Raw genomic sequence first — 13,483 nt, 5'->3', positions numbered from 1 at the left:
AGCGGGATTTTATGAATTTATCACAGTGAATGTGTGTAACAAAATACGGAAACTATGATTTTTTTTTTATGTTTTCTAATAGGTAGTTTTTATAGAATGTATTCTGTTCTCACAAAGACAGAAAACAAATTTAGTCTGTCCATAAATAATCTGTTTTAAAATGAAGAAAGATATTTGAATTTTTAACTTTACTGTGCAGTTGGATAACAAATTTTAAACATAATTACAAATTGGAAAACGATGCATCCAAATATACAATTGACATATAAGAAAGCTAAGAAATAGAAATAAATTTGAATTTGATTGTTTCACCATTTATACAACGTCTGATTTTGTACTTATCGTATCAATAATTATTAAAGTCTAAAATAACACCAAGCAAAAACTCGATGTTCAGGCTGTGATTACATTCTTTCTTATCTATTTTTCCTAGACTTTCTCTGCGTCAACTTTGGAAAAGATTATATATATATATATATATATATATATATACATAAATTATTAAATGACTGAATAAATAGTCAACGATCAATCTTACAGGGCGATGGATCATGTAATATGATTCTGTACACTACAAAATATAATATATAACAAGTCAAAAAGGGTACAACATCACCATTAAATAACTATAAAATATACAAATATTAGATATTTCGGATAACAGATATCCTTCTTCGGTAATTGCACAATGACAAATGAATCATGTCAATTCAAATTGAGACTCTATCAAAATCTTGATTTATACAATTTAAGCGAACGCTGGAACAATTTTAAAATTTCCAAACACACCGCAAAGACTACAGAAATATGCCAAAAATAAAAATAGTTATTTACGATGTGAAATGGCACAACTCTAGATTTCCAAAGGTTGTGACAGTTGAGATGTTATAACTGCATTTAGGGCAGTCCTCAAACAAAAAAATCAAAAATGTCCTAACCGATCCAGGATGGTATAAATTAGACAACGGTAGGGCAATTACAACAGAAACTACATATTTAAGCCTCCCAAACGAATATCAGTCTAATAATGATTGAAAAAAATAAGTTTTGTATAATGAGGTAAAATAATTGAACGTGGCAACGTACTTATACATCCATCCCAAATGAATGGAGCCTTGTAATTTAAACTGGTATTGTAAAAAAAAATCTTCGACCTGTAAAGCCAGTACGGAGCCAGAGTTACTGGAAACAAGTGATGACAGGAAAATGAGTGACTCATTCTATGTTTTTTTTCATTTATGCCCTCTGGGGAAACTGTCCTTAACTTTCTTATCCAACATCTTTCCCGAGCTACTCTGTCGACCTTCGACCAACCCTCGTTGTGGTCTATAATTGTGATGGTAAGGTTTTTGAGATCAGCTTGTGCATGCCCAGGTGATATATATAAATGATGATGTGTTGTGATTGTCAATGAGACAACTCTTCACAAGAGACCAAATGACACAGAATGTGGTTCAAAAGTGGTTTATTGTTTCTCTTTTTTAAAGTAGATATAAAACCGTTGATTTTCCCGTTTGATTTGTTTTACATTAGTCGTTTTGTGGGCCTTTATAGCTTGCTGTTCGGCGTGAGCAAAGGCTTCGTATTAAAAGCAGTAATTTGACCTATAATTGTTTACTTTTTACACTCTGTGACATGGGTGGAGAGGTGTCTCATTAGTACTGATACCACATCTTCTTATTTCCGTTGCCATTGTGCATATATGTATTATGATGAGTGTCCCCTTCGATGTCGCGTACAGATTTATACTCGGTTAAAAGCTCTCAAGAGCTTATGTGTGTATTGTTATATGTGAACCGAATCAAAATAAACGTTCGTATTCGTATTAGGTTTTTGGTGCACATAACAAAAGAATTATACAAATTTTGTTCCTGATTAGATAAATCATATACAGACGGAAATGGTCCGTGTAACACTTATCAATTCAAAGTTTTAAAAAGTTTTGAAATTTTAGATTTTTGGAATTTTGATCAAAGTTTTAAAATATCAAAATTTCAAATTGTGTAAAAGTTTTGAAATTTTGAAATTTTAACCAAATTATTAAAATATTAAAATTTCTAATATCGTTTTTAAATTTAATATAGTTTAGGAATTTGATCAAACTTTTAAAATACTAAACCTTACGTGCAATTTTGATTATTTCACTTTTTGAAAGTTTGATTTTTTAAATTTTTGATTAAAATATCAAAAATAGAAAAGGGGCAAAAAGAGGGGTACCTGTAAAAAGCGAAACGAAATAAAAGCGGAACGAAACGAAACAATATGAATTGAAAACATACTGATACTTAAAAGTTTATGTATGAAATAAAACCACAGACAGACAGTTGTAAGCGGTGAAAAATTGGATGACAAAATAAATATTTCTCAAAAGAATAGAATTCATTTCAAAACCAGACGTACGGCTCTGATATTGGCCATTTTACTTGCTGATTTTTCTAGCACCTATATTTTAGGAGAAACAGGAGTAACAGTAAAAACTGAACAACTCGCAGTAGGTCATATAGTATGGTTAGGTTGAGCATGTATATATATTTTCTACTGATCTCTAAGCAATAAAAAGGCTCAATACACGGTGTATTACCCTTTTGATTTCAAATTTTTCTGTTTTGCTCTACGACTTCTTACTTTCTGCAATCATGTTGGCTAAAGAATATCATTTCATGTATATTATGAACGATCATCTTTAACGTTTTAATCTGTTCTTTGTAAGTTGTTGGCCCTAAATATTCAGCTTTGAGCGTTCCCTAAGAAGGTCGATCAAGAAAAGCGCTTCGGTCGTAACTTTTAACGTTCTGTTTTCATTTTTATCGATTGTATGACGATCATAATTATATTGAGTTGTATCAATGATTTTAGTTAATATTTTTTTGGTACTTATAGCTCTGGTTTTGTAAAAGTTGAAACCTTTCATATCATATATAAACGTATATCATAAACATTATTTTCACGAGCATTCATATTTTTGTAATAGTTGCCGCTGTACTACGTTGTGCCCATCTAGCATTCATATTTATGTAATAGTTGCCGCTTTACTACATTAAGCGCCCATCTATTCATTTGTAGGTGTCGGCATTTTGAAAATTGAAAATTCTGTTCAAAAGTTTATATCAGCGATAATGGTAATCTTTTGGGGAATCCAATATATAGATAGTCAGGTTTTTTTACTCTGATACTACCACGAGGGGCTTCGATAATGGTACATTAAGATATTCTGATCTCCAATTTGATGAAAAAATAATATTCCGCTGTGCCAGCAGAGGACAAAAGAAAAATTCTGAATCCAAATTTTCTCCATGCCTTATAGTGTTACATTTTGAACCAGACAAGTTGATTAATAGCGATGTAAAACTTAATAAAATTGTTAGCGCTTCGACAAAACAATCACACCCCAGTTTTAAAGTTAAATGGTTGCTCCCTTATAGACAACGTTTGGACTGGTTATCATATACGTAGCTCCATTATGGGTCCTAAATCAACCACTGTTTTTAAATAGTAAATAAAAGGAAAGGGATTTTTTTTGTATTAAGGGATATTATTGTTCCGTATTTGCATATTGTTATTTGAGCATTTTTAAGTTATCGTACGACAATCGACTTTAAGCAAACTTAAAGAACACATGTACATCCAGTCAGAATGGGGCGTGTAAAGAGAAGCCACACTGTCAGCTGCTTGATGGATTTTTCCATTTTTGGCCGTACACCAATGTTGCTCTCGAAAAACCAGTACAATGTAAAACGCTGAATTTTAAGTAAAGAATTCACCTATGGAACGCTGAACTGAAATTTGAAAGTCAAGAAAAATAAGAACCGAAACAATTGAAGAGGTGTTTGGCCAAAGTGAAGTTAAAACATATCAAAATCCATCTATAAGGGCTACTTTGTCCAAGGGAATTGAATCCTACGTTTCTTCGTAATTTGTATGTAAACAACCTATTTTAAATTATCGATTTTTTGTTGCCAGTGACAAATATTTCATGAATGTTCCGGAACAAATAAGCAATAAATGCAACAGGGAGAGAGTGTGCATAATGAAGACATATAAAACCTTTCAATTAGTTTAATTGAGGTCTGAAGCTGGCGTATGGCAGTAACTGCTAGCCTTATATATAGTAGTCCTTTGTTTATTTATTATTAGCATTGTCATTTTGATTCCTATTCTGACATAGGACTTGTATTTCCTTTTCTAGTGCGTTTTACTGTTCGTATTACTGTGTGTTTTTCATTCTTTATTGGCTAGAGGTATAGGGGAGGGTTGTGATCTCACGAAACATGTTTAACCCCGCCCCATTTGTGCGCCTGTCCCAATTCAGGAGCCTCTGTCCTTTTAAGTCTTGTATGATTTTAATTTTAGTTCATTGTTAAATTTCGGAGTTTAGTAGGACGTCTATAATCACTGAACCAGTACACTTTTTTAGCTCACCTGGCCTAAAAGGCCAAGTGAGCTTTTCTCATCACTTGGCGTCCGGCGTCCGTCGTCGTCCGTCGTCCGTCGTCGTCGTTAACTTTTATAAAAATCTTCTCCTCTGAAACTACTGGGCCAAATTAAACCAAACTTGGCCACAATCATCATTGGGGTATCTAGTTTAAAAAATGTGTCCGGTGACACGGCCAACCATCCTAGATGGCCGCCATGGCTAAAAATAGAACATAGGGGTAAAATGCAGTTTTTGGCTTATAACTCAAAAACCAAAGCATTTAGAGCAAATCTGACATGGGTAGAATTGTTAAACAGGTGAAGATCTATCTGCCCTGAAATTTTCAGATGAATCGGATAACCCGTTGTTGGGTTGCTGCCCCTGAATTAGTAATTTTAAGGAAATTTTGCTGTTTTGGTTATTATCTTGAATATTATTATAGATAGAGATAAACAGTAAACAGCAATAATGTTCAGCAAAGTAAGATTTACAAATAAGTCAACATGACTGAAATGGTCAGTTGACCCCTTTAGGAGTTATTGCCCTTTATAGTCAATTTTTAACCATTTTTCGTAAATCTTAGTAATCTTTTACAAAAATCTTCTCCTCTGAAACTACTGGGCCAAATTAATCCAAACTTGGCCACAATCATCTTTTGGGTTAGTAGTTTTAAAAATGTGTCCGGTGACCCGGCCATCAAACCAAGATGGCCGCCATGGCTAAAAATAGAACATGGGGTAAAATGCAGTTTTTGGCTTATAACTCAAAACCCAAAGCATTTAGAGCAAATCTGACATGGGATAAAATTGTTTATCAGTTCAAGATCTATCTGCCCTGAAATTTTCAGATGAATCGGATAACCCGTTGTTGGGTTGCTGGCTCTGAATTAGTAATTTTAAGGAAATTTTGCTCTTTTTGGTTATTATCTTGAATATTATTATAGATAGAGATAAACTATAAACAGCAATAATGTTCAGCAAAGTAAGATTTACAAATAAGTCAACATGACTGAAATGGTCAGTTGACCCCTTTAGGAGTTATTGCCCTTTATAGTCAATTTTTAACCATTTTTCGTAAATCTTAGTTATCTTTTACAAAAATCTTCTCCTCTGAAACTACTTGGCCAAATTAATCCAAACTTGGCCACAATCATCTTTTGGGTTAGTAGTTTGAAAAATGTGTCCGGTGACCCGGCCATCAAACCAAGATGGCCGCCATGGCTAAAAATAGAACATGGGGTAAAATGCAGTTTTTGGCTTACAACTCAAAACCCAAAGCATTTAGAGCAAATCTGACATGGAGTAAAATTGTTTATCAGGTCAACATTTATCTGCTCTGAAATTTTCAGATGAATCGGATAACCCGTTGTTTGGTTGCTGACCCTGAATTGTTAGTTTTAAGGAAATTTTGCTGTTTTTGGTCATTATCTTGAATATTATTATTGATAGAGATAAACTGTAAACAACAATAATGTTCAGCAAAGTAAGATTTACAAATAAGTCAACATGACTGAAATGTTCAATTGACCCCCTTAGGAGTTATTGTTCTTTATAGTCAATTTTTAACAATTTTCATAAAATTTGTAAATTTTTACTAACATTTTCCACTGAAACTAATGGGCCAAGTTCATTATAGATAGAGATAATTTTAAGCAGCAAGAATGTTCAGTAAAGTAAGATGTACAAACACATCACCATCACCAAAACACAATTTTGTCATGAATCCATCTGCTTCCTTTAATATTCACATAGACCAAGGTGAGCGACACAGGCTCTTTAGAGCCTCTAGTTTGTCTAGGGGCCAGCTGAAGCACGCCTAGTACAACGTTCATTGCGACGCTATACATTAAGTATTCCTTCCGTATCATTTCTTGGAACTAAAATAAATCATAAAAGGCAATATAGTATCGTCATGCAATCGATAAAAAAAGAAAACAAAACGTTTAAAGTTGCATGCGACCGAAGCGCTCTTTCTGGATCTACCTTCACCAGGAACGTCAAAAAGGCGAATAATACTATTTGGTTTATTGCGAGTTGGTCAGTTTTCACTGATACTTCTAAATGTTGGGCACTGGGAACACCAAATAGCTCTAAATTATTTATCTCAAACGCTAATCTTATATAAGAGATTTAAATCAACTTATTTGATTCCGGTTTAAATAGTTTGTTTTTTTTGATAGATGCACAACCTTAAAATTTCAGGATACTGTTATCCCATGTGATGTCTAATATGTTTCATAAAAAAAAAAACGACTTCTTTTTTTCATTATTTATTTTGTAATTAAAAATGATTTGATATATTTCGTGCTATTTATTTATAACTAAGAATGATTGTTATCAGAGCCGTGTTTACATCAGTGTTTACAGCCTCTTTTCGCCCCTTTTCTAATTTTGATATTTTAATCAAAAATTTAAAATATCAAACTTTCAAAAAGTGAAATAATCAAAATTGCACGTTAGGTTTAGTATTTTAAAAGTTTGATCAAATTCCTAAACTATCAAATTTATAAACGATATTTAGAATTTTAATATTTTAATAATTTGGTTAAAATTTCAAAATTTCAAAACTTTTACACAATTTGAAACTTTGATATTTTAAAACTTTGATCAAAATTCCAAAAATCTAAAATTTCAACACTTTTTAAAACTTTGAATTGATAAGTGTTACACGGACCGGAAATTAATATATTTAATTTTTTCATTTCCTTAGCTGTGTCTGGCACTTATACATTAATATATTGGTCCCAGGTCAAATCGAAAATTTACAATATTCCATGACAGTCTTAATTGATTTTCTGTCGAAATAAGTTTCTTTTTTTATTAAATGATTTTTAAAAGATTTTTTTCAATAAAAAACGAAAGTCCTGCGTTATGCTTCGTACATGTCTATATGTACAAACAATCGACAGTATGGTTGAAAGGGGCAATATCATCTGATTACCTTTTCATTTGGAGTATTGTATGTCTTGACATTATGTACATACTCCCGTCTTTAATTGTTGCAGGAGCCTTTGGCTTTTATTAGTCTGGTATGATTTTTTATTTTAGTTTCTTTAGTATATTTCTGAGTTTAGTATGACGTCCATTATCACTGAAATAGTACATACTTTTGTTTAGGGGCCTGATGAAGTATGCATCTTTATTCGCTATATTGAAGACCCATTAATGACCTTCGACTGTTTTCTGTTCTTTGGTCAGAGTAACTTGTTGTTTCTTTGACAAATCCCCCATTTATTATTATATGTTGATGGCATTTTTTTTTTTTTTTTCAGATTGTGTAATATTTGCATTTACTCCCCCATCCCATCTTATTTCCCTGATATGTATGAGTTGGTGCGTCTGGATGTTGCATTTCACCGCAGGCGCGGATCCAGCCATTTTAAAAAGGGGGGTTTCCCAACCCAGAGTAAAGGGGGGTTCCAACTATATGCTCCCATTCAAATGCATTGATCGGCCAAAAAAAAGGGGGTTCCAGCCCCCGGAACCCCCCCCCCCTGGATCCGCCACTGCTGACCGAATGATCAATGGTCACATGTATACAAGGAAAATTTTTTAATTCATTACATTACAGGCTTTCTTTTCATTTCATTTCTTTTCCGGTGTTGAATTTTAATTTTGATAGTCAGTTCGGAAGATGTTATTCTCACTGACATTTTAGAACTGGAAGCTACTTCTATATTTAAACTTTACATGTCTGGTAACGTCAATTAGATAGATTTCAACCAATTAGGTATATGTCAATGTCTAATTAAAAATGGATGATTTATCGCCAAATTGTGAAAATTTTAAGGCCTTGCTGCGATTTTCAAGTCGTGATAATGGTTAGTTCAGACGTTCATAATGAGAAGGCATTAGATTTGTCAATTTTACTTAAGTGCTCGTCCTTGAAATTGCAAAAATTCGTTCAACCATAAATTACTAGTCTGTATAATACTCTAGTAGAGAGTCATCAGTTCTGAAACGTCGCACGCTCCTGGTTTTACTTTGGTAAAATCACGGACAAGACACATTCATCTTCTTAATTTTAAACATGAAAGTTGATATTATAAAGTGTTGTATATCATTTTAAAGCTTTTAAACTCTTCTTTCAGATTATTGCAATTTTGTATATGTAACAGACCATTTTCCTTAATCAAAACTCAATAAAACCTTTATTTTGCAATATAATTTCCTTGTCCCGCGTTACACTTTTAGTTTTGTGAAATTCTGAATACCGTAAAAAACAGAAATGTATTTAAAAAATCGTTATTCATGAATTTTGACCATTTTTTCACAGGCACTTGCCTCAAACAACTAATTTCCTAGGTATACAAGAAAAAAGTTTATGAGACAAGTGCCTTTGATTCATTTCTATTCTTTATAATTTAGAACCTCATTATTCTCTATTCTTTAATTTATGGTGGCCTATTTTCTTTGTTCTCTATACTCTATGTCATGGTTTTGCAGTATTCATTTGTCCCATTATTCTGTAAACTCCGTCTAGACCCTCATATATAGAGGGAGGAGGATGTATGGGTCTCTCTAGAAGTACAGAGCTGAAGACAATAGAGCATCGGGACAACATGATAAAAAGAAGTACGTGCAGAAGACCATCACATCTAAATAACGGTTATTGTAAGATTGTATTGATAAGGACAAAACAAACATGAATATATCGAAAATTCAATAAATTATCTTTAAAAATAACATGAAAGGGAGGGTCCATGCCTAAAACGGCGGGGCTGTGCAGATACAAATAAAATACGAAATAAATCTGTGTTATCCATAGGAATTACCTTTATAAATGTTTAAAAGTTTTTTTGGGGTTGTACCTTATGTTTTCATTAACAACATTGGCTTCTATTTTTGCATATTCAAGGCTAGACACAGCATTATTCTATAAATATCGGTATAAAACCTTTTATATATATATTTACTCTTGATTTGAATGTAACCTCTGTAGTAAATATAGTGTGTTCAACTAGTAGAAATAACTCATATCAATTTATCAATATATAGAATCTACTGCAATCTGCCGGATTCTGAAATGACATTTTAAAAGGTTTATTTGTGAAAAGACAAATGTTAAAAGAACTATTAAAAACTTCATCAACTTTCTAATGAAAAAATCACAGAGTTCAACATCGAGTCCTAACTCGTTACCACCTGTCATAAACCATAAAATATAGAACTGAAACATTTAGAACATGGAACAATATGTTCTCAATTGTTTTAATGAAAAGGTTACATTCATTCAGAATCGCATTGCTTTTCATCAAATATGTTATTAACATTTAGAACATGCAACACAATTTTCTCAAAATGAAACGTACATGTATAACTTATTGACACAAAGTGTATATAAATAAGGGTAACATAAATAAGACGATATGGTATGGGTGCAAAAGATACAACCCTAGCACATAGTGTACGACTTTATGATATATATAGAACTTTGCTGCTATAACGTTAATAAAAAAACTTAAAGATAAAACAATCTAAATAAAAATCTAATTCAAGGCTTGAAAGTACTTTTACTGTTAACAAAAACAACAACACTTTTTTTTTATAAATGTGTAACGCTATTTAGTTTTAAATGGAAAAAAAGGTCAACAGCGAAGTGACAGTGAGACACTTGTATAAACGTAACTATATTGTTGTGTTTCCGGTTCCATGCCTACCTTAAATGTGAATGCTTACAAAATACATACTTTATGGATATTTTTGGTTAATTTATAAGCACCGTTAAAAATCTTCCCTATTGTTTTTCGAAAGGCGTCTGGTAAACAAGCTATTATGTTTTGTTTGTACTAACAATATATCAAATGAAATTTCTAATTTTTATTTTGAATTTTGAATTTTGACGTAAATGATTTTACGAATCTTTAATAATGGAATATACATTTATTTATTACTATAATGTGTACCCATAAACGAATAAACATAGACCATTACAGTTCATATAAAGTCTGATTGAACCATTATAGTTATATAGTCTATAAAAAAAATTGAAGCAATAAGGCGTAAAAGCTTTTATATTTCTAAATATTTATTAATGAAAAAGACGCTTTTGGGAAAAAATTAAGACATGTTGACCATGATATAATTACCATTCACTAAATGGTGCTAAAAAGACAGAATGTTCAATTCAAAATTTATATAATTTTAGTCGGATTCATGCTTTTAGCTCAAAGAGAGACTTACTATCTTAAAATCGTTAAATAGGATTAAAAAAAAATCTACAGGGATATTTATTTATATCAAATTGGAAAAAGTAAATTACCATGATCCTCAAAGGCTTCCGTATATTGATGGCTTTAATTCAAATTAATATTACATCATTTTTCAATTTGTCATATTTTATTAATTAACTAATCACTGTCAATACAATTTTAACTATGATTTACCGCTGATAATTCAACCTTCAATAGCACATGTATAGTATATAAAAGTATTTAGTTCAATGTTCAAGGGCATATTCTATAAAAACAAACACAATGATAAAATAGGGAGATATAGAGTATATGGCAATAAGACATGTAAAAGAAATAGGACATTGAAAACTCCTCAGAGATATCATGCAAATAATTTGATTTGGTACGATTGACAAAGCGTTTATTTCATCAAAGGACGCATACTCATTAGAGGTGCTCGAAACAAAACATGCATAGTACTGTTGAAAGTCAAAATCAAACACGTACAAAGCTGAAGATCATATTCAAAACCAACAAATTCGCAGGGACAGTTACGTCAAATACGACTACAGGCTCAGCTATCTTTGTCTGTGGATAGAAAAACTTAATATTTCAAATATTTCAACATAACATCAACAGAATATTTATGTTTACACAAAAGTGATAACGACTTGGTTGGTGATATGTCTGAGACGATACATGTACGTCCACAAGTATTGGCATCGACTAAGTGGTTGTAAACTTTCACTCTTTAAAATTAAATGTAGATGTGTCTAGTTTCTTGTTTTTATATATAGATAATACTAGTTTTGGTATTCCTGTTTGGATTGTTTTACATTAGTACTTTTGGGGTTATGTGTGAGCTAAGGCTCCGTATAGGAGTTTGTACTCTAAAATTGATAACTTTGTATGTGACTTGGATGAAGAGTTGTCCCGTTGACACTTGTACCACATCTTATTTCTATTTCAACATGGCGCAGAAGCGTAAAGGTACATCTGTAGCCAACACGTATCACTTAACACAAGGAGCTGTGACAGTTTCCTTTTAGATGTCAAAAAGTTCCTTTTGTTACAAGCTACCGAATTTTTTAAACTAAATACGACGGAAGAGACCAAGGGGGCATTCATATTTCATAAGTCAAAGAAGAACTGACAACGCGATGGCAAAAAACATTAAAAAAAACAAACAGAAACGACTTGTTTTCTGTGTATCACTATTTTGTTGTTTAAGATAAAGCAATACGAACATCCGGTGACTAACCGAAGTTTTGTTGTTCAATTGATGGTATAGCCAACATCTCCATATCGCTTAAAGAAGTATTCTAAGAAAAATGTTTTGTCTAATTAATCCAGTTTCACATTGAAATTATAAAACCGGACATGATTTTGAAATTATAAAATTCAAAGCCGATTCTATATTAAACGTAATTTGTGTTTCCATGCAATAAAATATCTGAAATAATTTGAATTACAATAAAGACTTTTTGTAAGATGGCCTTGATGTGAAATGATAAGTCAAACTTGACTACTTGTTAATGGCATACATTCATACTTAATTCAATTTTATCTGCATAACATGAACTTATTTGTCTTCTTGGGAATGTTAAGGAGACAAAATGTAATTTCTGTGTTTTTAAATTAAATTTTAACGGGTTTAATGACTATATTTATCTGTTAACCTGAATCGCTCCAGAGGATGGCAACCCAGCTGTCATAATTGTATTATATATGTCACGAAATAAATGCTTTGCACTAGGAATCCATACAATAATGGCTTCTTTTGTGATCTCTTTAGAATAAGAATGTTATTCTCAAGTGAAATTACTGCTGAACTGACAATCACTTCTTAAATTATTTGTTAAAATTATTCAATCTAAAAGTCATGCAGATGTTTTGGAATACCAATTTTATCAGTTTCCAAATTCAATTTGTTTTTTGTCTTTTAGAATTTAACATTTTTATAGTTCGTTCATATATTGTTCTGTAACTGTCTGTTATACCACTGTCCAAGGTCAGGGGGATGGTTGGGATCCCGCTTACATGTCTAACCCCGCCATATTCTCTATGTTTGTGCCTGTACCAAGTCAGGAGCCTGTAATTAATTTGTTGTCGTTTGTTTATGTGTTACATATTTGTTTTTCGTTCATTTTGTGTACATAAATTAGGCCGTTGGTTTTCTCGTTAGAATTGTTTTACATTTTCATTTTTGTGCATTTTATAACTAACTATGCGGTATGGGCTTTGCTCATTGTTGAAGGCCGTGCGGTAAAATATAGTTGTTAATTTCTGTGTCATTTGATCTCTTGTGGAGAGTTGTATAATTGGCAATCATACCACATCTTCTTTTATATATAGCATGTATTTCAGTACTCAACATTGATTTAAAATATAGAAACTTTTTCGATTGATTGGTTGATGATGGCTCGTGGCAAATTTAATGCGTATTTGGACGAGAACATGCAAATACGATGTAAGTACTTATAAACCCTGTTTTGTACTTGACCGGCACACTTATTCTGACCGACCGTGCGAGGGCTGTAATGCCAGTCAAGGTTGTTTAAAGTTCCATCATTTTATTCGGATTTTTTATGTACTATTTCACAAAATGATAATCGCAAAAAGACATGCTGCTATGTCACCTTTTTTGAACACCTCATTCTGGCTCCAGCCGACCAGTCATATATAGTGCTTACACATTAATGCCACGTGCTAAGCAGCTTACACCTTAATGCTGCGCTCTAAGCGGAGAAGCAGCCATTACTTATTTAAAGTCTACGACACCACCTGGTTTAAATGAAACTAAAATGCTCTTGCAGATAGCCCTCAGTGTTCTTATCCATCCGTCCGTCTTTCTGTTTGTATATTATTGATGGATTTTTTTTGTTAACTTGAGTGTC

The sequence above is a fragment of the Mytilus edulis genome, chromosome 9 (genome assembly GCF_963676685.1).
Source record: "Mytilus edulis chromosome 9, xbMytEdul2.2, whole genome shotgun sequence".
Classification (NCBI taxonomy): Eukaryota; Metazoa; Mollusca; class Bivalvia; order Mytilida; family Mytilidae; genus Mytilus; species Mytilus edulis.
This window is presented reverse-complemented; position numbering follows the sequence as displayed.